This window comes from Rhinopithecus roxellana, chromosome 1 (assembly GCF_007565055.1).
Source record: "Rhinopithecus roxellana isolate Shanxi Qingling chromosome 1, ASM756505v1, whole genome shotgun sequence".
Taxonomy (NCBI): domain Eukaryota; kingdom Metazoa; phylum Chordata; class Mammalia; order Primates; family Cercopithecidae; genus Rhinopithecus; species Rhinopithecus roxellana.
Genome location: NC_044549.1, coordinates 70,620,898 through 70,644,998, shown reverse-complemented (window position 1 = coordinate 70,644,998; position 24,101 = coordinate 70,620,898). Strand labels below are relative to the sequence as shown.

Here is a 24,101-nt window from a genome sequence, read left to right as displayed (position 1 = left end):
GAGATAGGAGGGTCTCTTGGGCAAAAGTCGAGGATACAGTGACCTGTGACCGCGCCACTGCACTCCAGCCTGGGCAGCAATGCAACGCTCTGTCTCAAAACAAAACAAAATCAAAGGCTTCTTGGAGAGAATCAAGTTTAAATTGAGATCTGAACATTTGAGACATTAGCCAGCCAATCAGAGAAAAGGGGGTTATTCTAGAGAGAGGAAGTAGCGTATGCAAAGATCAGATGGACCATGGCTCCTTCAAGGAAGTGAAACTACACCGTGTGGACTGTGTGGTATGAGGAGTATGACAGGGAAGGAGATGGTAGAGATGGCAGAGAAGGAGCTGGGGGCAGGTCACGAAGGAGCTTGAAGGCCAAGTTAAGGATGATGGAGTGCTCATGAGGTAATAGGTGTGTGTGGAGGGGTGAGTAAATTGTACCTAAAATGAGTGCTTTCGTAGCTGGGGAGCTGATTGGGTCAGAACAAGGTAATGTGGATGCTGCAGGGGCTAGGCCAGCCCACACAGCACATTTGTAAGAATTAGGAGAAGGTGCCCCTCTGGGAAGATGCAGCCCCATAGGCCCATGCTTAGGAAAGGGACCTGACCTGAATTTCAGCCCCTCTATGCCTGAGCCAGCACCCTTGTGCAGTCAGCAACCTAAACAACTGTATACAATGTCCACAGATGCCAGGGAATAGTCAGAAGGGTGTAACAACATTTGTTGACAAATCTGTCTCCTCCACCTTAAGCACCTTGGGTTCTGAGTTCTTGAGCTCCATATCCATGTTGTAACCTCAGTACACATAGGAGATGCTCCTAATATTTGTCAAATGGATTGTTTTTTGGCTACTTGTTTTTTCTTCAGACTTTCTGTCTTCTTGTCCTTCTAAATTCATAACAGCTTCCTCTTAATGCACTCCTGCTAGGGTTAGAAAGCACTGTGTTGGCTAGTTTGAGGTTTTTTTTGTTTTTTTCTTAAGACAGGGTCTCGCTCTGTCACCCAGGCTCGAAGTGCAGTGGTGCGATCTCTGCTCACTGCAGCCTCTGCCTCCCAGGTTCAAGTGATTCTTGTGCCTCAGCCTCCTGAGTAGCTGGACCACAGGCATACACCACCACGCCCAGCTAACTTTTATATTTTTAGTAGAGATGGTGTTTTGTCATGTTGCCCAGGCTGGTCTCGAACTCCTGGCCTCAAGCAATCCACCCACCTTGGCTTCACAAAATGCTGGGATTATAGACATGAGCTACCACGTCTGGCTCACTTTGACTTTTTAATCCTAACATCTTACCCTCTGTCCATTCAACAGAAACTTGGCTATGGCCACACAGCTAGGAAGGTGGGCAAGTGGTGCTGGGTAGGAAACTGTCAAGCCCTGGGGGTGTGGTCCAGGCTGGATCCCCTACCTTCTGGTGGAGATTCTTGTGACTTAATCTCCATACTTTGGATCCTAGAATGTCAGAGCTGAAAGGAACCCTTTAGGGTCCCGTTTTACAAATGGGAATTACTAGAAGCTTCCCAAGGTGCTAGGATTACAGGCATGAGCCACTGCACCCTGCCTCAGAGTAGTTTTCTTTCCAGCATGTTCCCTTTGTTTCAAGCCCCTGGGATTGTCTCTCTTCCTTGGGGTAGCCTCTGGGGTGGGGGAAATGGGGGCATTTTAGGATCAAGGGTTCAGTCCCTCAATCAGGGACTCCAACCTAAAGAGTTTAGTAGTAGCAATCGTAGTAACATAGGGAATATTGTAATTAACTGATCACTATCTAGATGCTGGGTTTTAAGTATCTAGTACGGTGCCTGGAACACAGTAAGTCCTCAATAAAAAGTAGCTTGAGTAAGAGCCAGAGCAGAACTGGAAACTAGGTCCCTTGACATGTTTAGAAGAAGTAGCTAGCTAGATATCAGGAGTGGAAATTAGAAGAGAAAGACCAAGGAGGAGAAATGGCTCTCTGAGGAGGGTGTCTGTGATGGCTGTCAGTGGGGCTATGAGGGATTAGAGCAGGATTTGGGAGAGTCCTTGATCACTGTTCAAAGGGAAGAGAGGGCTAAGAAAATAGGACTTCACCAAGGAGTGGACAGCCCTCTAAACTGGAATCCATTAGGATCCAGCCTGGCCATAGATCTCCAGACGCTAAACAGAATTTCTTGTTCTGGGCCTGGTCAGTTTGGAAGTCCTTGGTCAGTAGCATTTGGCTGGCAGCAAGCTGCCGGATGGCCTGCTCTGAGAGCACTTGGTGAAATCAGAGGCAAGGCTTGGTTCCCCTTCCCAGGAGCCTGCACTCCAGGTACCTCTGTGAGGCCCCACTCCAGTTCTCTGTCAGCATCTGCTCGGGGCTTTCCTCCTTCTAGGTCTTCATCACAGCTCCTCCTATGTCACATTGCCTCGGGTCCCACCAGCACTGCCCTGAGCTGGAAAATCCCTCTGAGCCCGAGCAGCCCGTGACCATAGAGGCAGGAAACTATGACACTCGAGGCACACAGGGTGTGAGGTTTATTCTTGGTATGTGGTTGGGAAAGGCGGGGTTGAATGGGGGTGGGGTGGGATGGGATCCTCAAGAGAGATAAAGAAATCCAAAAAGAAGGAACCCCTTTGAGAATATCAGAGTAGTTTTCTTTTCTTTTTTCTTTTTCTTTCTTTCTTTCTTTCTTTTTTTTTTTTTTTTTTTTTTTTTTTTTTTTTTTTTTTTTGAGACAGGGTCTTGCTCTGTCACCCAGGCTGGAGTACAATGACGTGATCTTGGCTCACTGCAATCTCTGCTATCCGGGGTCAAGTGATTCTCCTGCCTCAGCCTCCTGAGTAGCTGGAACTACAGGTGCACACCACTGCACCTGGCTAATTTTTGTATTTTTTGTAGAGTCGGGGTTTCACCATGTCGCCCAGGCTGGTCTCGAACTCCTGGCCTCAAGTGATCTGCCCACCTCAGCTTCCCAAGGTGCTAGGATTACAGGCATGAGCCACTGCACCCTGCCTCAGAGTAGTTTTCTTTCCCAGCATGTTCCCTTTGTTTCAAGCCCCTGGGATTGTCTCTCTTCCTTGGGGTAGCCTCTGGGGATGGGGGAAACAGGGGGGGATTTTAGGATCAAGGGTTCAGTCCCTCAATCAGGGACTCCAACCTATAGAGTTTAGTAGTAGCAATCGTAGTAACATAGGGAATATTGTGATTAACTGATCACTTTCTAGATGCCAGGTTTTATGTATCTAGTACGGTGCCTGGAACACAGTAAGTCCTCAATAAATGGTAGCTTGATTGTATGATTGTAATCTACCTTAAGAAGTGGCATGATAGGCCGGGCGCGGTGGCTCAAGCCTGTAATCCCAGCACTTTGGGAGGCCGAGACGGGCGGATCACAAGGTCAGGAGATTGAGACCATCCTAGCTAACACTGTGAAACCCCGTCTCTACTAAAAAATAAAAAAACTAGCCGGCTGAGGTGGCGGGCGCCTGTAGTCCCAGCTACGCAGGAGGCTGAGGCAGGAGAATGGCGTGAACCCGGGAGGCGGAGCTTGCAGTGAGCCGAGATCCGGCCACTGCACTCCAGCACTCCAGCCTGGGCGACAGAGCGAGACTCCGTCTCAAAAAAAAAAAAAAAAAAAAAAAAAAAGAAGTGGCATGAGGCACGCCTGTAATCCAAGCCCTTTGGGAGGCCAAGGCAGGCGGGTCACTTGAGGTCAGGAGTTCAAGACCAGCCTGGCCAACATGGCAAAACCCCATCTCTACTAAAAATAGAAAAATTAACTGGACATGGTGGTGGGTGCCTGTAATCCCAGCTACTTGGGAGGTTGAGGCAAGAGAATTTCTTGAACCCGGGAAGCGGAGGTTTCAGGGAGCTGAGATCATGCCATTTGCCAGCGTGGGTGACAGAGGCGGGAATCCCAATCTCATTTTAGAGATGGGGAAACAGATTCAAAGACCACAAGTCATTTTTCCAACATGGTACAGCTGGCTATTCATTAGCCCACTGATTCAGTAAGTATGCATGGAGTCCTGGCTGTGTGGCAGCCACTGCTCTAGATGAGAGGAATGGAGCCCTGAACATGGCCCCCGCCCTCAGGGTTCATCTGTGTGTGTTCTACTGAAGGAAGTCAGGTGGTGAACACATAGCAAGTCAATAAGGAAGGGAATGGGAATCACAGATTGGAATGGAAAACAGGCATTGCAGGGGGATGTGGAAGAAGTGAGAACATGGCAGTGCTTTAGAAAGGAAGAGAAGGGAAGGCTTTTTAAAAATCTTTATTTTTTGTAGAGATGGGGTCTCTCTCTGTTTCCCAGGCTGGTCTCAAACTCCTGGGCTCAAGTGATCCTCCTACCTTGCCTTCCCGAAGTGCTGAGATTGTAGTCATGAGCCACTATGCCCAGCCAAGGGAAGGCTTTTTAAAGGAGGTGACACTGGAGCTAGGATTTGGTAAGTGTGAAGGAGCCAGGGAAAGGTTGTTTACAGCAGAGGCAAACCAACAGCAAAGGCCTTGTGTGGGGAGAGAACTTGGTTGGTTTTCAGGAGGTTCAGGGAGGCCAGTGGGACTGAGGTGAGCAGGGAGGCACATGGGAGGGAGGGAGATGAGGAAACCCGTGGGACAGGGACACACCAGCCTTTGGGGCCACGGGAAGAGCTGGGGCTGTCAGTGGCAGAGGCGGCCACTCTGGATTTTAATCCCTCACTTCGGACCTCCATGGCGAGCCCAGTCTCTGCCCCTTTGGCCCCAGTCCTGACTCTGAGCTGGGCTTCGGCGGGTGTGACTCCCCTACGTCCCCGCTGGCCACAGCCCCCTCCACTCGCAGTGTGTCATAGGACAGCCAGGGCCACTCCTGTTTCCCGGCTCAGAGCCTGTCCAGGCCTGCAGATTCCCCACTGAGCAACAGAAACAACCCCCGGCTGATGGGACAGCCAGCCCTAGAGGAGGGAGCAGCTGTCCAAACCCCAAACACCTCCCTACCAGCTGCCTGCGAGGCTTCTGGGCCTTCCCCCTTCCTCCACCCACCCTTCTCTCACACATCAGCCGACCTGGGTTCAAATCCTGCCTCTACCTCCCATAAACACTAGGGCAGTGAGCAAGTTGGGTTTTATTTTGTTTGGTTTGATTTGGTAGAGGTGGGGTCTTGCTATATTGCCCAGGCTGGTCTCGAACTTCTGGGGTCAAGCAATCCTCCTACCTCTGCCTCCCAAAGTGCTGAGATTACAAGCGTGAGTCACTGTGCCCAGCCTGAGCAAGTCATTTAATCCCTCACCTGTGAGGTGGGATAACACCTATCTGTTCTCACAGGGCTGTCAGTGAACATTAAATATGATAAGAGTAATATCAGTTAGCATTGAGAGTCTACTCTGGGCCAGGTATGTGCCACTTGCCCTATACACTTTAACTCACTTTCCCTTTCTCGTCATAACAACAATATTGGGAAGTATTGTGATCAGAGCCAGCTTCATGGGCATGTGGCCTCTGCAGTCACAGAGGGCCACCCCACACTTAGAAGGGCCCCACACTTGGTTTAATTCTCCACCAATGCTGTCTTGAAATTCTTCTTTTTTTTTTTTTTTTGAGACAGAGTTTAGCTCTTATTGCCCCGGCTAGAGTGCAATGGCACGATCTCAACTCACCACAACCACCACCTCCCGGGTTCAAGAGATTCTCCTGCCTCAGCCTCCCGAATAACTGAGATTACAGGCATGGGCCACCACGCCCAGCTAATTTTGTATTTTTAGTAGAGATGGGGTTTCTCCATGTTGGTCAGGCTGGTCTCAAACTCCCAACCTCAGATGATCCACCTGCCAAAGTGCTGGGATTACAGGTGTGAGTCACTGAGCCCAGACGAAATTCTTAATAATTTTTTTTTTTTTTTTGAGATGGAGTCTCACTCTGTTGCCCAGGCTGGAGTACGGTGGCATATCTTGGCTCACTGCAACCTCTGCCTCCTGGGTTCAAGCAATTCTCCTGCCCTAGCCTCCCAAGTAGCTGGGACTACAGGTGCCTGCCACCACACCCAGCTAATTTTTGTATTTTTAGTAGAGACGGGGTTTCACCATGTTGGCCAGGCTGGTCTCGAACTCCTGACCTTGTGATCCGCCTGCCTCGGCCTCCCAAAGTGCTAGGATTACAGGCATGAGCCACCACACCTGACCCAAAATTCTTAATAATTTTTAAAACAAGGGCCCTGGCCGGGCGCGGTGGCTCAAGCCTGTAATCCCAGCACTTTGGGAGGCCGAGATGGGTGGATCGCGAGGTCAGGAGATCGAGACCATCCTGGCTAACACGGCGAAACCCCGTCTCTACTAAAAAATACAAAAAACTAGCCGGGCGAGTTGGCGGGTGCCTGTAGTCCCAGCTACTTGGGAGGCTGAGGCAGGAGAATGGCGTAAACCCGGGAGGCGGAGCTTGCAGTGAGCTGAGATCCGGCCACTGCACTCCAGCCTGGGCGACAGAGCGAGACTCCGTCTCAAAAAAAAAAAAAAAAAAAAAAAAAAAAAAAAAAACAAGGGCCCTGCATTTTCATTTGCACTGTATCCCACAAATTATATAACTGGTCCTAGTTACTGCATTAGCATCTACTATTGGCCATGTGCTGTTTAAGGCACTGTAGAGATAGGAGTGCACAAAACAGAATTCCCTACCCTTGTGGAATTTACTTTGCATCACTTCCCAGATGAGGCAACTGAGGTTCAGAGAAGGTAAGTTACCTGCTCAAAGTCACACAGTAAGTGGGTGTCCAAGTTCCAACTCAGAGCTCTTAACCATGATACAATTCCCCTCTTCTGACTGAGGCTGTAAAGTATTTAATATGATTTCAAGCAAAGAAATAGTGAATAGTGTTCTACACGCTTTAACTGGGTTAACTCATTTAATCACAACTGCCCCATTTTAGAGATGAGAACATAGAGGCTCAGAGAGGTTAGGTACCTTGCCCAGAGTCACACTGCTATGAAAAAGCAGAGCTAAGACTAGGAACCTGGGTGTCTTGCTCAGAATGACGTTTCTAGCCACACCAGCATGTTGCCTTCTGAAGGAATCATTCAGAAAATGGTGGCTTTTGCAATTCGTTTTAATCACCGTCATTTTCATTTTTGTCATTTTTGTCTTGTGTCTGGAGCCCCCACGCACAAGGCCTGACCCAAATTAATATGTACGCAATAAAAGGATTAACAAATGAATGAGCAGATCGAGGCATAAACCTGTGTGGTAACGGCTACAGTTGCCCCCACCACCACTACCACAACCACCCAAAATCTGACATGACTTATCACCAGGGCCTGACACCCAGCTTCTCTGTCTTGCCTTAAGCCAGTGATGAAATCTGTCATCGCTCAGGATGTAAAAAACAGGGTCGCATCTTCCAGTAAACAGGCCAGGGCTGGAAGGTAGGGGGTGGGGAGGGGAGGGGTGCCGTGTGGAGGAGTCGTTCGCAGTGATGGTTATCAATGAGTAACAAGCTTTCCTTTTCCTCCCGAGGTGATGACAGGGCTCGTGACAGGGCGTGTAGATGTGTCTCTCCCCTAAAGGCTGTCACTCTTTAGAGGGTCTCATCCTCCATGCTTGAGCTGCCATGCTTGGGCTGACTTGAGGAATTTATCAGTTAGGCAGGCCTTAAGTGCCAGGTGATTTCTGGGGTTTTGGGAGAGACCCCTGCACAGATTAGCACCTCCCATTATCCTCACTGATGTCTGACACCCCGATTCATTCATTCATTATCCAACGAATCATTATTGCATGCCTACTATGTGCCAGACACTCTTCTAGGAACTGAAGATACAGCAGAGAATGAAACAGATAAAAATCTCTGGCCTCAGGGAGCTCATCTTCCAGTCCAAGGCACTTCCACTGGGAATTCTTTTGATTAGATGGTAGACATTGGGAACTTTATCTTGTTGGACATTGGATATGTTTGTACTCTTCTAAAAGCCATTGAACTTTGTCTAGGACAGAGTTAAGGTACTTTTTAATTGTTTCAGATGGGAGGGTAAATCTGGTACCTGTTACTCTATTTGGCCAGAATCCAAAGTTCTCTTCCATAGGGTTTTTTTTTTTTTTTTTTTTTTTTTTTTTTTTTTTTTTTTTCTTATAAGAAAGTCTTTAGGCCTGGGAAAGGCAAGACTTGAAATATCATCAGTTACTTATACTTTTTTGTGAATGAGTTTATAAGAGTCGTTTTGAGGCACTGTGGTCATAGGAAATGAAGACCTGGAAGACACTGAAATAATATCTACGGTTCAGGAAATTAAATATTCACATAGCCATTATTTCATTTGAATTCATCTCATTCTTGGAAATATTCAAACAAGAAAAGTGCTTCAATTTCCATTTTATGGCTGAGGAAAGTGAAGCTTGGAGAGCTTCACTGGCTCAAAGTCACACAACCAATGAACACCCAGAGACACTGACCTTTTTAGAGATGGGGGTCTCACTTTGTCACCCAAGCTGCATGTGCAGTGGCACGATCATGGCTCACTGCAGCCTTGACATCCTGGGCTCACTTGATCCTCCCACCTCAGCCTCCCAAAGTACTGGGATTGCAGGTGTGAACCACCACTCCCCACAGAGTCTACTAACATTTACCCCAGAGTGCATTCTAACACAGCTTGGGGCAGGGATCACTATATGGGGAGAGCAAAGGGCACCTATGATCCCAAATACTTGTGCTGACTTGGTGGTTTTGCATACCGCTGGACTTGCCCCTTTGGCTTTGGGCCTGTCTGAGGAACAGCATCAGCTTCCTGGGGACACAAGTCAGTACTGCTTGTTCATGTGCCCTGAGTAGCAGCTATAGGTTAGGAAGACACACAGGAACAATCTGAAGATACCGCTAATTCCACAAGGGCAGGGACCACATCTATTTGGATCCGCACTGGGACCTCAGCACCTAGAACAGCACCTGACCCCTAGTAAGTGATCAAGGAATATTTGCTGAGCAACAATAACAACAAAACACGTGAATAAATGAATCTGAGGGGTAAGCAGACGAAAAGGAATACCTACCTCAGTTGCTTCAGCTATAAAATAGGAGACAATAATCTTTTGCCTTTTAATGTTATTTTGATTTCACTGAAAGCAGGGGTTTTTGTCTGTTTTATTTATGCCCTACTATATCCCCAGCATCTAAAACAGGGCCTGTCACATAGTAGGTACTTAATACATGTTTGCTGGATAAACAGATGCAAGCAAAACATCTAGGTTTTAGTGAACATGTGTGCCTAAAAAGGACCTAACATAGTCCTGTGGTTAAGGGCGAGGAACTTGAAGTCAGGCCTGGGTTTGACTCCTGACTGACACTTATTAGCTGTGCGACATTGAGAAGGTCTCTGAGCCTCTGTTTCCTTGGGACATATAATAAGGAGAGTCATCATCTCTATACTAGGGTATCCTGAGGATGAAACAAGGTCATGTATATGAAGTGCTTAGCATAATTCCAGCAGCAAATAAAATGCTCCAAACTTATTAAAGTTCTAATGTGTCTAGGGGCAGGGTGCAGCAGCTCACACCTGTAATCCCAACACTTTGGAAGGCTGAGGCAGGAGGACTGCTTGAGCCCAGGAATTGGAGACCAGCTTGACCTCATCTCTCTTTGATAAAGAAAGAAATTTTTATATAAAAAATAATACGTCTAGGAGTGAGGATGCATTTTTATGGGTCATTTTTCTCCCTTAAGGACTTTTATCCCTAGGACTCCCCCAAAAGTTCCCAGAATTTGTTCTCCTAAAAGATGAAGATGGATGGAAAATAAATACCAATCTAATCTCCCATTGGCAATTAAGATTCCCCTTGAGCCTGCAGGCAGCGCTCTATCTTACCCTGCACCTGCCTGAGCCTGATGCAGTTAGATTCACTTGGGGGGCATGAAGCTCTGCTCAGCTGCCCTGGTCTTCCGCAGCCCTTTGAAGTTGGGATGTGTCTTTTCTTGTCTTGTGGTTGGCCTGGCCTCAAAGCTAACATGCAGCCCGTCCCTGCCCCAGGGTGAAATGGGTGCTCTCAAGATCTTCAGTGGAGATAGTGAAATCTAGCCCTCCAGCAAAAGCAAGTAAAGAGAATTCCCCCAGCTTTGTCATCTGCCCCGAGGCCTGTCCACCTGCATCCTTGGCTCTGTTCCAAGCTGGATCTTGGCCAACTCAGATCTTGGACTTTTGAAAGTCTCTCTGGCCTCAACTCTTTGGGCCTGTGGATGCCATAAGCATGTGTCGATTTTTGCCTTGGAAACTTGGTCATTATCAAGGGAAGATTCTGCGGCTTTGCAAAGAACACCCCACGAGGCTGACCTTCCTGTGGACTGCAGGAGATGAGGGGAGAGTGGTTTAGGAGAGTGATTAGACAGGCCTTTGACACCCTAACACAGAGAGGGCAGGAAGATTCAAAGATAAGTAGGCAGGGTGTGGGGCACAGGGAAAGCTCTCAATTCATTCAGAGAAAGCTCTCAAAGCAATTATTATGTTGATTTGAGTATATGGAGATTCCAGAACTAAATGTGCATATCTCTTTTCACATTCAAAAGTCCCACACAGATTTAAGGCTCATGGCATCCCACTTCCTTGGAGAATTTTCTGGAGCTTAAATTTCTCCAGGCTTCACAACCCTGTAGCTCTCTCCAGTGAAAGCTCTCCTGAAATGTATGTGTATGTGTATTCCTGTAGCTAGCAGATGTACTTTCATTCATTCATTCAATCATATGAAGATAGGCAATACAGTCTAAGGTCAGGAGTGCACTTGAGGCCAGAAGGCTGGAGGTCCCTCTGACATTTACTAGCTGTGTGAGCTCAGAGAGGTTACTCTGCTGTAGCCCTCTCATCTCTAAAATGGGCATAATAGTCTGAAGGCAGTGGTTCATGCCTATAATCCCAGCACTTCGGGAGGGCGAGGTGAGATGATCACTTGAGTCCAGGAATTTGAGACCAGTCCTGGTAACATACTGAATCCTGTCTCTACAAAAACTAGGGAATAAAAAATTAGCCAGGCAGTTCCAGTCAGTCAGGAGGCTGAGGTGAGAGGATTGCTTGAGCCCAGGAGTTTGAGGCTGCAGTGAGCTATGATCATGCCACTGCACTCCAGCCTGGGTGACAGAGTGAGACCCTGTCTAAATCAATCAATCAATCAATCAATCAATCAGGCATAATAGTACCAACGTTACAAGGCTGGGTGAGGGTTACCTAAATGAATACCCATGAATCACTTAAAATAGTGCCTGGCACATAGTAATCACTCAGTAACTAAGATGTTGCTCTTATTCTTTTTCAGCAAACATCTCTTAAGCACCTAACTTATGCCTGACCTTGTGTGTATAGTGATTACTGGGCTTATAGAGATAAAAGGTTGTGCTTGCCTTCCTGAATTCACACTTCGGGCTCTGCACAAACCTTTGGTAATGTCTCTTCTTTTTTTGTAGGGAAGCGTTCACTGGTGAATTCATGAATGAAGGGTGGTTACTTTCTCCCTGATCAGGGCTTGCGCTGCTGTTTCATGTGTACCATCTTAAGGACCGTGAGGCCCAAAAAAGGCTCTGCCACTTAGATACAAAGGCATTTCTCCTCCTCTGAGCCTCAGTTTCCTCACCTGTAAGACTGGGGTAGGGGAGATTTAATTCCTGACTTGCAGGGTTTGCAAAGTGAAACAAATGTAGCCAGGCTCACAGAGGCATGGTGAAGACTTAAGCGCCTCCTGTAGTGTAAAGAGTGAAGATGGCCTTTGGCTCCATGAAGGGTTTCCTAAGAGGGCAGGGACAGCTTCTTGGTCCCTGACACAATAGCACACGCTAGGGCCAAGAGCAGGGTCTCATCACCTCACTCATAAACAGTGGCTGAGGTTGACACAGGGGATCCCTGTGTGAATCAGAACTCCTAGGACTGTAGGGGACAGAAACTCCTCTCCAGCTAGCCTAGGGGAAACTGATAAATGCAGGGTGAAGAATGTGCAGGTAGGGTATCTCCAGTAAGCCCAGGGGAAAGGCAGAGATGCAGCAGGGCCAGGGAAGCCAAGGGGCTCGCTCGTACTCTCTCTCTCTTTCTCTTTTTCTTTCTCTCTCTCTCCCTCTCCCCTCCCACCTTCCTTCCCTCCCTCCCCCTCTCTCTCTCTTCTTCCCTCTTGTCTCTCTCTGGGTCAGCCTGTCAGCTCCATTCCCTCACGTCAGCCCTCTCTATGTAGCAGCAAACATAGCCACCAAGAGAGAAACTGCATTTTCTTTCTTAGCTCCTGACTAAGAAATCCAGGGAAAGATCCTGATTGGCCCAGCTTGGGTCACGTGTTAACCCCCACCCATCCCCAGACCTATTAATTATGGAGTGGTGGGGCGGGTGGAGATGTACACCATAGAAATTGTATCTGGGGTCCCACTAGACTTCGAGACCCCCGATGAGGGAAGCCACCAATTTAGCCCTTCAGAATGTCTGACATTGTCCACTTCACACACTTAGCACTTTCATTGTGCAGTGGCCCGAATGAATGTCATCTCCCCAATTAGACTATAAGCTCCATAAGATCCAATGTGTCCAATGCTATTTTCATTCTTTTCTCTTCCTTCGCACCGGCTCACCACACAGGAGACAGCAACACAGAGCACACTGCTAGTCACATGGTCACAGAATGTCCCAGATAAGGGGAGAGATTGAAGAACTAAGGCACAGAGACAGACAGCCATTTTCCCAAAGTCACACAGCTCAAACGAGGCTCTAGGTCGCCTGTGTACCCTGCTAGCTTCTCCTCTCTCTTGAGGTTAAAGGCTCCACTTCTACCCCTACAGGGAAGCCCCTGCCCAGCTCTAGTCACTTCCTGCCTCCCCAGGCTTATCTGGTACACTCTACACATCTTCAAGGTGGTTATTTTTATTGCTATTTTAATAGTCACCTGAGGTGCCCACACTGATCTGCTTCCCTATCAGTCTGGATAAAGGAATTTTTGACTCTGCATTCCAGCCAGGGTGGCCTCTTTTCTCAAACCCACCTCCCCTCCCCTCACTTCCAGGGCTTTTGCATGTGCAGTTCCCTCTGCCTGGAACACTGAGTTTGTCTGCTAGGGCTACCTTGACAAAAGACCACAATTGGGGTAGATTAAACAACAGAAATGTATGATCTCAAGTTCTGGAAGCTAAAAATTCAAAATCAAGGTGTCAGCAGATTTGGTTCCTTTGAGGCTGTGAGGGAGCATCAGTTCCAAGCTTCTCTCCTAGCTCCTGGTGTTTGCTCGCTATCTTCGGCATTCCATGGCTTGTAGCAGCCAACGTCACCCTGATGTCTGCCTTCATCTTCACATGACATTCTTCCTGTGCACATGTCTGTCTCTGTGTTCACAGTTCCCCTTCTGATAAGAATACTAGTCAAGATTAGGGCCTACCCTAATGACCTCATGTTAACTTGATTATCTCCGTAAAAACCCTATTTCCAAATAAGGTCACTAATAGGTACTCGGGGTTAGGACCCCGATGTTTTTTCCCCCATCTCAACGAGACAATGCCCACTTACCCATCTATCTCAGGCAAACCTTCCCTGAGCACCCCAGACCACTCCAGGCACTGTTGTCTGCTCTTCTGTGCTCTTCCTGCATATTGATACTGGATTGCTGGTATCTATCTGTGTAATTACCAGGTTACTATCTGTGTCCCTCTCAGACTATCAGCTTCAGAAAGACAGGAGCATGACTCTTCTGTGCACCATTGTAGCCCCAAAGCCCAGTACCTGGCATGTAAAGGTACCAGTAAATAACTGTGCCCTGAATGAATGAATTATTGAGAGGTTAATCTTTGCTAATTGCAAAAATGAATAGGAGGTTCTAAGTAAGGGCCTCAGAAGTAGTGAGGTTAATGTTTCCTCCAGAGAGAATGAATTTACTGTGGGATCCACGAGGGCTAAACCCCTGCCCTCACACACCCTCACCACCCTTTGACTAATGGTCATTGCCTCTTCCTCTCTCCCACCTGGTCACCCTAGGGAGAATCTGTATCAGCCTGGCCATGCAGGGGAGGCCTCACAAAGCCCTGGGAAGCCAGAGGTGAGTCAGAAGGGATGGTAAGGTGAACAGCTCTGAAACCGGAACCCTGGCATATAGCTGGGGGCAGGAGGGTTCACCGAAGGTAATGGTGCTTGCTTTAAAATTCAAGGGGCCCAAGGGAGCATCATCTTTCAGGAAGGCACCACTAGTTGACAAGAGGCCAAGTGTGCCTCAAGCTCCAGGTACCTGAGGTTGCTGCGCTAGCACGGCCTGTGAAAGATGCCAAGGGTGGACTTGACTTTATAAGTCCTCTCCTCATCCCCCTCCCCATGATTGGGCACAACTGTAAAGGCCATAAGAACTTGCCCTCTGTGGCCTTTACTTTTGCTTATATGAGCAGGGAGAGGTGGAGAGAGACCAGGTGGGCACCTTGAGGGACCCTCATTTGGCTGAATTGCAGCAACTCAACCTGCCCCAAAGGAATTCCAGCGCCCTTGCTTCCTAGGGACCCTTGGGAATACCTCATAGGCAGCCGAATCCCAAAGGGAAAAATGAAGGTCTCCCCAAACCCAGCCCAGGACAAGGGCCAAGTTGGAAAAAATGACTTGGAGGCCAGTCACCACGTTTTTCCCCAGTGAAAGGCTGACTCATTGCAACAGGCCTGGGCTGGCTGGGACTTGAGCCGGTGGCTTGGAACATGCTTGGACAGTGAGCGCCTTGTCTGAAAGGCAGACCGTGAGAAGCCACGGGTCAGGGGAGCCAAGGCCACTGCCCTAAGAAATACCCCTCACACTGCCACGTGAGCCCCAGGGGAAGAAGGGGCCAGGTGGGTGTCCATGCTGCCTCCCGCTCAGACTCTGGAGACCTAGCCTCACCTTGCTGGATAAGGTCTAGAGGCCTTAAGCCCCAGGGCAATTAAGCCCTAAGGTCCTGAGACATGAGTATTCTGATCCTTCCTCCCCATACGAAGTGCAAACTGAAAACACAAAGCTTAAAATAAATTTAGAGAAACCCCAATAAGGCCTTGATTTTAATCATAAGATGATCTCCATGTTTTTCTTTGAAATATCAAAAAGAAATTATTTTCCAATTTTGGGGAAATGGAAGGGAGCTGGGGCTGCTTTCCCAGTGTTTTGAGCACACACCAGGTCTACCTGATGGGTAATTCAGCAGTGTGCACAGAGTGGGGAGCTTATCTCTGACCCTCTTCCCTCTTCATGCCTCTGTCCATTTTGACATCCTGGGCTCTTTCAGCAAGGACTTTTGAGTCATATGTTGAGTTAAATCCTGTCTGTGCCATCTGCTTGCTGTGTGACCTTGGGTGAGTCACTTAATCTCACTAAGTCTCAATTTCTGTAAATGTGAAAATGCAGATTGCACCAGATAATGCATGTATAGTGCCTAATACAGTACTTAGTACACAGTCTGATTGATATATATATATATATCAGAGAGATCTCATATATATACCACACACATATGTATATATTTACACTTTAGAGTGAATAAGTTCCTATAAATGTCATTGTTTCCTTTCATTTATTTTTTTATTTTCTTTTATTTTTAAATTGAATTAAATTTTTATTTTGAGATGGGGTCTCACTCTGTCACCTAGGCTAGAGTGCAGTGGCATGGTCATGGCTCACTGCAGGCTAAGGTCCTCTCACCTTAGCCTCCTGAGTAGCTGGGACGACAGGTCCCTGCCACCGTGACTGGCTAATGTTTTAATTTTTATTTGTAGAGACAGAGTTTTTGCTATGTTGCCCAGGCTCCTTTCATTCATTCAATCAACAAATGCTTGAGCACCTACCACATACCTGATTGTAGCTAGATGCTGTATATTCTACATTAGGATTTCTTTTCATCCTCACAGCAGTCTCTACAAGATCACTAATATCCCCATTTGATGGATGAGGAAACAGATTCAGGAAGGTGAAAGAACTTTCCCAAGGTCACACAGCAGAGTCTGGATTCACTTGTTCATTCAGGAAACATTGACTGAATTTCAGCTTTGTTTCAGGCTAGGCACTGGGAGCACTGCAGTGAATGAGTTAGGGCCCCCATCCCAGGACCCTCACAGCCTATTGAGTGTTCTTTGCACCTTTTTCGAACCCCTTTTCATCTCTCTAATTGTTAAGGTCCCTGTTAAAAGCTCCTATGTGCATGTGGGCAGGGAGAGCCTTCTCCAGATCTTCCATTCACCCTTTTAAGGGAGTTGCCTTCTTCCCAGGGTGTAGGGTTGGCCCTGCCCAAGGCTGAGCTGGCAAAACCAAAAAAGCATCCTGCCTCTCCTTTCCACATCATCCCCTCGGACTGCTGGGTGCAAATGTCCATGACAACCTTGAACTCCATTCTTGTCCCCCACTCCACTCCTTTTGTGGCACTTCATGATATATATTACAGAAATACCACATGTTCATTATAAAATTTAAAAAAAAAGGAAAATACAGAAAAGCAAAAATCTTAAAGAAACAATAACCAATAATTCTAAATCCTGCTAAGGTGGTTAAAATTTTATTGTATTGCCTGCCAGACCGTTTTCCTCTGTAACTGCAATACAATTATTAAAATAATAGTAATAATAACACTAATTTTAGCTAACTCTGACATGGAGCTTCCTTTGTGCCAGAGATTGTTCTAAGCATCTTAGACATTGAAACTCATTTAATCCTCACAACAACTCAGTAGGCTAAATACTATTGTCCTCATTTTACAGCTGTTCAAAGTGAGGCAGAGAGAACATTTAGAAGCATACATATTATTATTTTTTAAAAATGGGACCAGTCTGAACATACTATTTTGTGGCCTACTTTTTCTCCCTTTACAACAAATAAACAATAACAAATTTATTTTCCTAACATAATTTTTCATGACTATTAGCATTCCAGTATTTGCATATACTGTAAGTTACTCAACCAGTCTCCTTCTCAGCCATTTTTCTGATTTTCTTTTTCTTTCCTTCCCTCTGTCCCTCCCTTTCTTCCTCCTTTTTTGTTTTACCTATGAATGGCACAAGGATGTCCAATCTTGTAGCTTAGTCTTTGAAAACCTGATTAATAACTTCTTGGCTGGGCGTGGTGGCTCAGGCCTATAATCCCAGCACTTTGGGAGGCCAAGGCAAGAGGATTGCTTGAGGTCAGGAGCTTGAGACCAACCTGGTCAACATAGCAAAACCCTGTCTCTATTTTTTATTTTAAAATTAATTAATTAATTTTAAAAATTGTATTTAGGATAACTCCTAGAAGTGGAATCATTTGGTCTCAAGTTATGCATGTTCTAAGCTTTCTGACATCTCTTGCAAACTGCCTCCAAGACAGGCAATAACATTGGGTTCTAGAGGAGGATGACCTGTGTCCCACAGAGCGATACCCATCAGAATGACAGATGCTCATGACATTGACCCAGCAATTCCATCTGGGAGTTTACCCCATAAATATTGTTAGAGACTTGCAAAATGACATGTGTATAAAATTACTTATTGCAACTCTGCTGGTGATAGCAAAAGATCAAAAATAATCCAGATGTTCATAATAGGGAACTAGTCAAGTAAATTATAGGACATCTATACAATGAGATACTGCGTAGTTGTAAAAAAGAATTAAAAGCCTTTCTATGTATTCATGTGGATAGCTCCTCAAGACATACTAAGTGCAGAACAGTGTGAACAGCATGCTATTTTTGTGTGGAAAAAGGGGACAAATGACAGCCCACATCCATATTTATATGCACAGGCGTAAATAAACTCTATTTTAAAAAACATTATTATTTTTTGAGACAGGATCTCACTCTGTCACCCAGGCTGGAGTGCAGTAGCAACGATCATGGCTCACTCCAACCTGGGCTCAAACTATCCTCCCACCTCAGCCTCCTGAGTAGCTGGGGTTACAGGCATGCACCACCACACCCTGGTAAGTTTTTAATTGTTTATAGAGATGGGATCTCACTATGTTGCCCAGACTGGTCTTGAGCTCCTGGGCTCAAGTGATCCTCCCACCTTGGCCTTCCAAAGTGCTGAGATTACAGGTATGAACGAACATGGCTGGCCAATAAACTCTAAAGTAGTTAAAACAGTGCCTATTTGCCTACTTGTGGGTGAGTTTGGTGAAGGCATAGAGACCAGGATGATGGATAGGGACAGGGAACAAATTCTTTTTTCTGATCACTTTTTATATTTTTAAAATTTGAAAACAATCTATGTTCTTATTTAGAGAACTAGTCTAAAAAGTTGCCTTTTTATACTGTTAAATATTTTTAGGTGTGATAATATTATAGTCATTTTTATAACACTTATCTTTTAGAGATATATACTAAATATTTTAGAAATATTTACAAATGAAATTAGATGATATCTGGATTCGCTTCAAAATAATACATGAGCAGGGGAAGTGGATGGGTATATATTACAGATGAAACTGACTTGGACATGAATTAATGACTAATGAACCTGGGAGACTGATAAGTGGAGGGTTCATCATGCTATTCTATCTACTTAAAAAAATTATCGAGGTAAAATCTACATGTAAGTAACCATTTTAAAGTGAACAAGTCAGTCTATGCCATTTATTACATTCACAATGTTGTGCAACCCCCCTGCCCCATGGTTAGTTCCAAAATATTTCTATCACTGCAAAGTAAAATCCCTGTACCCATTTTATTCCCATTTTCTCCCTCCCTCATCCCTTGGCAACCATCAGTCTGTATTTTGTCTCTATGGATTTATTTATTCTGTATAGTTCATATGCGTGGAACCATATAACATGTGACATTTTTTGCCAGGCTTCTTTCCCTTATCATAATGTTTTTGAGGTTCATCCATGTTGTAGCATATACCAGTACTTTAATAATTTTTTTGTGGCTCTATAATACCTCATTGTATGTATATACCACAATTTGTTTATCCATTTAACTGATTGACATTTAGGTTATTTCCACCTTTTGACTCTTGTGAGCAGTGCTATGAACATACGTGTCCATGTATTTGTTTGCGTTCCTGTTTTCAATTCTTTTGGGTATATAACTCTTAGAAATGGCATCGGGTAATATGGTAATTCCATATTTAACTTTTTGAGGAACTGCCAAACTTTTTTCTATAGTGGTTTCATCATTTCACATTCCCACTGGCAATATACAAAAGCTTCAGACTTCTTCACATCCTCGACAACATTTGTTATTTTCCATTGTTTTGTTGTTATTATTATTAATATCATACCCATCCTAGTGGGTGTGAAGTGGTATCTCATTGTGGTTTTGATTTGCATTTCCCTGATGACTAATGACATTGAACATATTTTTATGCACTTGTTGGCCATTTATATATCTTCTTTGGAGAAACGTATATTGTTGTTTCTACTTTTGAATATGTTTTAAATTCTCCACGGTAAAAGAGATACAAAATATTAGATATTTTATTTAAAACTTTAAGAAACAGGTTTTTTTTTCCATCTGAGAAAAGAGTGGTTTTTCCCTCCTTCCCCCCTCCCCGCTTGAATTCCCCTGAGACCCTTGCATCATTCCCACCCCCGCATCCCCATCCGTAATTCAGTTTCAAAAAAATATATTTGCTCTTCAAACAAATAAGCACAAGTTTCTTCCCTTTTGCCTCCTCAAAGGTGGGTGCAGGCGTGGGAGAACAGGGCCGGGACTTAGGGTGAGCAGAGGCTGGCTGCCCGCTCTACTTCCTTTGGTCCTAGCCTGAGGCTGGCCCCCCTACCCAGCAGCCTTGTGACACCCTCATGTCCCACCTCCACAGTTTTGCTGAGAATCCCCAGGGAAGGGAGGGCCCCATCTATAGTGGAAGAAACCTTCTGGGCCCAAATCCAGCCACATCACAAGACTGGATGGCCCAGCCGCGAGACGAGCATGTCAGTGGCTTCCATGGCCAATGGGAGAGGCTTCACCCGGCTCATGTTCTGCTGTGGTTGTCGGGCCAAACAGATGGCTGGGGATAAACAGGGGGTGGTGCTGGGTGGGGTGTGTGTTGGGGTGGCTTTGAATGGCCTCAGCCTCCCTCTGGATCCTAGGGAAAGAGGCGAGTGAGGTGAAGGCGGTGCCTGAGGAAGGGGCTGTTATCTGTGGCCTTCAAAACTTGTTTGTGATGTCTTTTCAGCAATAAAACTCTTGTTCAAACAAACTATTACAGTAGTAAGACAGAAAAAGGAAGCTGTTCCTGCTGATGACGGGTGAGAAACCTGGAGCCTTCCCTCCCTGCACGCCATGTGGCAGATACCTCAGGGAATGCTGCGTCTCAGGAGAACACGCCGATCCCGTTAACACACAGTCTTCATATGAAACCATGTGGGAACTCAACACATGCTGTCTCCTCTCTAACCTGAGATCTTGGCCCCGTTCCACAAAGCGAGGCAGTCTCTTGTATACCCCTCACCAGCCAAGTACTGGGATGGTGGCCAAAGGGGAGAGACAGGCCAGGGTGTGGGTGGGCCAAAGAAATCTGAGAGGGACGGGAGCTGTGGTGGCCTGGTCTCTAATCCTGCAGAGGCTCCCTTCCAGAGACAGAGCTTGGAACTCGGTCTCTGCCTTCCTCCTTCTCTCCCTCCCTCCAGCAGAACTACCCTGCCCCAGGTGGTTCATACCTTGCTGGTCCCCTAGGCTTATACCTTTCCTAACCTTAGGAGAGACATGAGAAAAGGAATCTCTCCCCTTCCCCACAGAATCCTTTTTTTTTTTTTTTTTTTTGAGACAGGATATCTCTGTCACCCTGGCTAGAGTGCAGTGACACAAACATGCTCACTGCAACTCTGCCTCCTGGGCTCAAGTGATCCTTCCACCTTAACCTCCCAAGTAGCTGGGACTACAGGCATGCACCACCACACCTGGCTAATTTTTGTATTTTTTGTAGAGATGGGATTTTGCCATGTTGCTCGGGCCGGTCTCAAACTCCCAGTCTCAAGTGATCCTCCCACCTGGGCCTCCCAAAGTGCTGAGATTACAGGCATGAGCCACCGTGCCTGGCCCACAATACTTTGATATAGTTTCTTCAAGCCCAGATTCTGGTTCTTAGCACAGTCAACCTATGGGGTGCCTCCCCTGCCCCCCCATATTCCATGATAGTCATGCTGGGTTAGTTTCTCTAACCAGAGGATGGGCCCATTCTTCGCTGTGGGATGGTGTGTAGGGACATTGGTAAGGAACAAATAAAGACTTGGGCAAATAACTTTATTATGAGGTTGGTTATCTCATCCACAGGCTGAGCATGATGCTCAGTACCGATTCCACAGGGCTATTCGGTGGATTAAATGAGATAATGTGTATCAAAGCCCAACATCACAGGAGCTCCATGTAGAAGCAGTTCCATACCAGAAAATGGGATGGCTTTGTCCCTTACATGTTGTGTCACTTCAGATAAGGCATTTCCCCTCTTTGAACTCCAGTTTTCTCATCTGTAAAATGAGCATGTTTAAAAATTTTTTACTTAAAAAAAGGGGCATATTAATATCTACCCTTCACAGTTGCTGTAAGTAGAGGCGATTCACATGAAGTGGTTAATACCTGGCACAAAGAAAGTACTCAAAACAGGATAGTAATAATTGTAATTATTACTACTTTTACTACTATTAACTTAATTAGAAGGGCAGTGTGGTTTTATAGTTAAGCACATAAACTTTGCGGCCAAATTTCCTAGGTTTAAAATACAATTCATCACTGGAGCTGTGTCACTTTAAGCAAATTACTTAACCTCTCTGTGCCTACAGTTCATTAACTGTATAGTAATTTACCTATTTCATGGACTTGCTGTGATAATTAAGTTATTGTATGTAGAGCACTTTGCAGAGTGCCTAGCAAATAGTAAATGCCACAAACACATTTGCTGTAATTATTATTAGTAATAAATATCCATATTTGTATTATTATAGTCATTAACAACTCGACTCTGTGAAAGCCTTCTCCTTGGATCCAATTGGGAGATCTACAGACCAACAGATCCGCCATCCTACAAAACGTTTAGCCCCCTCAGAAGCTGTGTGACCTTGGGCTAGTTACTTCTCCTCTCTGAGCCTGCTTTTATTTATCTACAAAATGTTAATTGTAATAGTACCCATAATGATACTTCTAGGTTGTTTGACGTGCATTAGTGAGCGATGACCCGTGGGAGTTTCTAGCTTCTAGTTAATTAAGCCCTGGTCCCCGTGCTCTGCCTAAATCCGGCTCCCTACCCCACCCAACCCTCCCTCCCACCCCTGACGGGGAGCGCTCGAATTCCCTCCTGCTGGGCGCGAGGCGGGGGGGGCGTCCTGCGCCCGCTGCCAGGCCCTATTTCTGGGGGCCGAGCGATCCCGAGGCCTTGCCAAGCTTCCCCGGGGATCAGGTTTCTGCTGACGCGGTGCCAGGCACGTCTGCTTCCAGGAACCGGCAGCCGCTTTTAGCCGCGGGCCGCACATGAAAGGGCTGCAGTCGGAAACGTGACGTTGTGTCAACAGGCGAGGCAGGTCAGCGCTGGGTGAGACCATCCCGGCAGGCCCGGCGGATCACGCCCTGTCTGAAGGCGGCCAGATCCCCAGCCTCCGCTCCCCTGCCTCCTGCCACCTCTTCTTGGCCCCGGAGCCAACGCTTCGCCCCCTGAAACTCACACACCCCGCTTTTTAAACAGAAGTCCTCTTTGTCCGCAGTGGGCATTAGGCTGGGGTGCACGCCCCTCCCCTGCACCTCCCTCTGAGCGCACTTGGATGCCGCTAAAACTGGGCTAGAAGAAAGGTTAAGGGCGAACTGGAAGCAGAAAATGAAGTGGAGGGACAGCTGCAACTTTAGGGGCTATTTGACAGGAGCAGGTTCCCACAGGGGGATTCTGGGTTGACTGTGTGGAACCCTCAAATTTTTTTTTTAGTTCAGGTTGCTCCAACCACTTCCTCCTTTCCCCGTAGCTACTCCTCGTGCAGTGGCCTAGGAAAAAGAGAGGGTCATGCAAAAAGAGTTTGGTCTTGATTTCAACCCCCGGCTGTATCACCAGGATAAGTTTGATTTGTTGGGCTTTTTCCAAAAAAGTCTAGCTAGAGAGGTCTGGCAACTCATGGAGCAATTGAGGTGTTTCACAGGCCTGAGACCTGGAAGCCCAGGCGCTGAGCTGGGAGAAAGAGTGGCACACAGAATTTGCCATCCGCCTGCTACAGGACTTGTGAGAAGGGCTCGGAATTCTTATTTTATCTAGTCAAAAGCAGGCGTGGAGAGGGAGGTGATAGACCACCAGCTATCGATGCCAGGTTTCCAACTCCTGGTCCCGGCTCCTTACACAACAGCCTGTGTGGCCTGGGGACAGTTATGTGCATTCCGTATGCATCTAGCACAAGCAGAAAATGCTCACTTTCAGCTGCTGGCTCATCAGGAGACAGGGAAGGTGACATGTGAAGCAGTCTTCATGGTCAGCTGGAGCCTCTGCCTGAGAAATCCCTAGGGGCAGCTTCCCTGCTGTGCTCCAGACAACCAGGGGGTTCTGGCAGATTGGGATGCTTTGGGATCTGGAGCCTGTTGAGTCAGGCGCTGGCCATCAGGAAACATCACGACACCTCTGAGAGGGAGTATCCCACAGGAATGTTGCAAATCAAGGCAAAGGAGAGAGGCAAAAATACACGAATGGGTCATTTCCCACCTTTCCCATGGAATTTTTTTTTTCTTTTCAATAAGAGCACTTGTCTAAGGAACACCCAATATTCATTCACGCACAAGCACACCGGAGAGGAAGTCCAGGAAGGATGTAGAAAATAATTATGGAATGTTGCCTCCAGCAGGAATAAGACAGGATATGGCAAATCCATTAGACCTTGATAGATTTGAAAAAGCTAGACTGCTTTGGCAAAGAGGTGCTATCCCAGCATCAATTAGTATTGCATAATAATCCAGTAAATCTTTTCTCAATGTGCCTCTCCCTCCCGCAGGCTCCCCAGACACTGCAGCCCACGGTATCATACCTTGGTTTTCTGTCAAGTTCCAAGGACCACGATGAAAGCAGGCGGGGGGAAATATGCTTTTTACTTAACTCTGGAGAGGTAGAGGATGATCGTGAACCCCTGGCAAGGGTTAAAAAAAAATTAAACCAATATTTACCTGCCAAGTTGACTAAGCTTATTCTGATTGAATACAAAGCACATGAAAAGCTGAATGAAATTAATGAAATTACACTGAGATTAACTGGTTTGCTTAAGCCAAGAAGGAAGGACATGGGAGTCAGCCATATCACACCAATTGAGTTATTTAAAAAAAATTCAGGAGACCATC

At 46.4% G+C, this 24,101-nt stretch overlaps 1 long non-coding RNA gene across 1 annotated transcript; it reads left to right on the top strand.

Moving 5' to 3' along the window:
• Window positions 1–274: 274 nt before the first annotated feature.
• Window positions 275–20,591, top strand: LOC115894550. The gene is made up of 3 exons (XR_004054655.1): window positions 275–391; window positions 13,877–13,937; window positions 19,984–20,591. It is a non-coding gene; the product is annotated as an uncharacterized LOC115894550 (long non-coding RNA).
• Window positions 20,592–24,101: the final 3,510 nt, after the last annotated feature.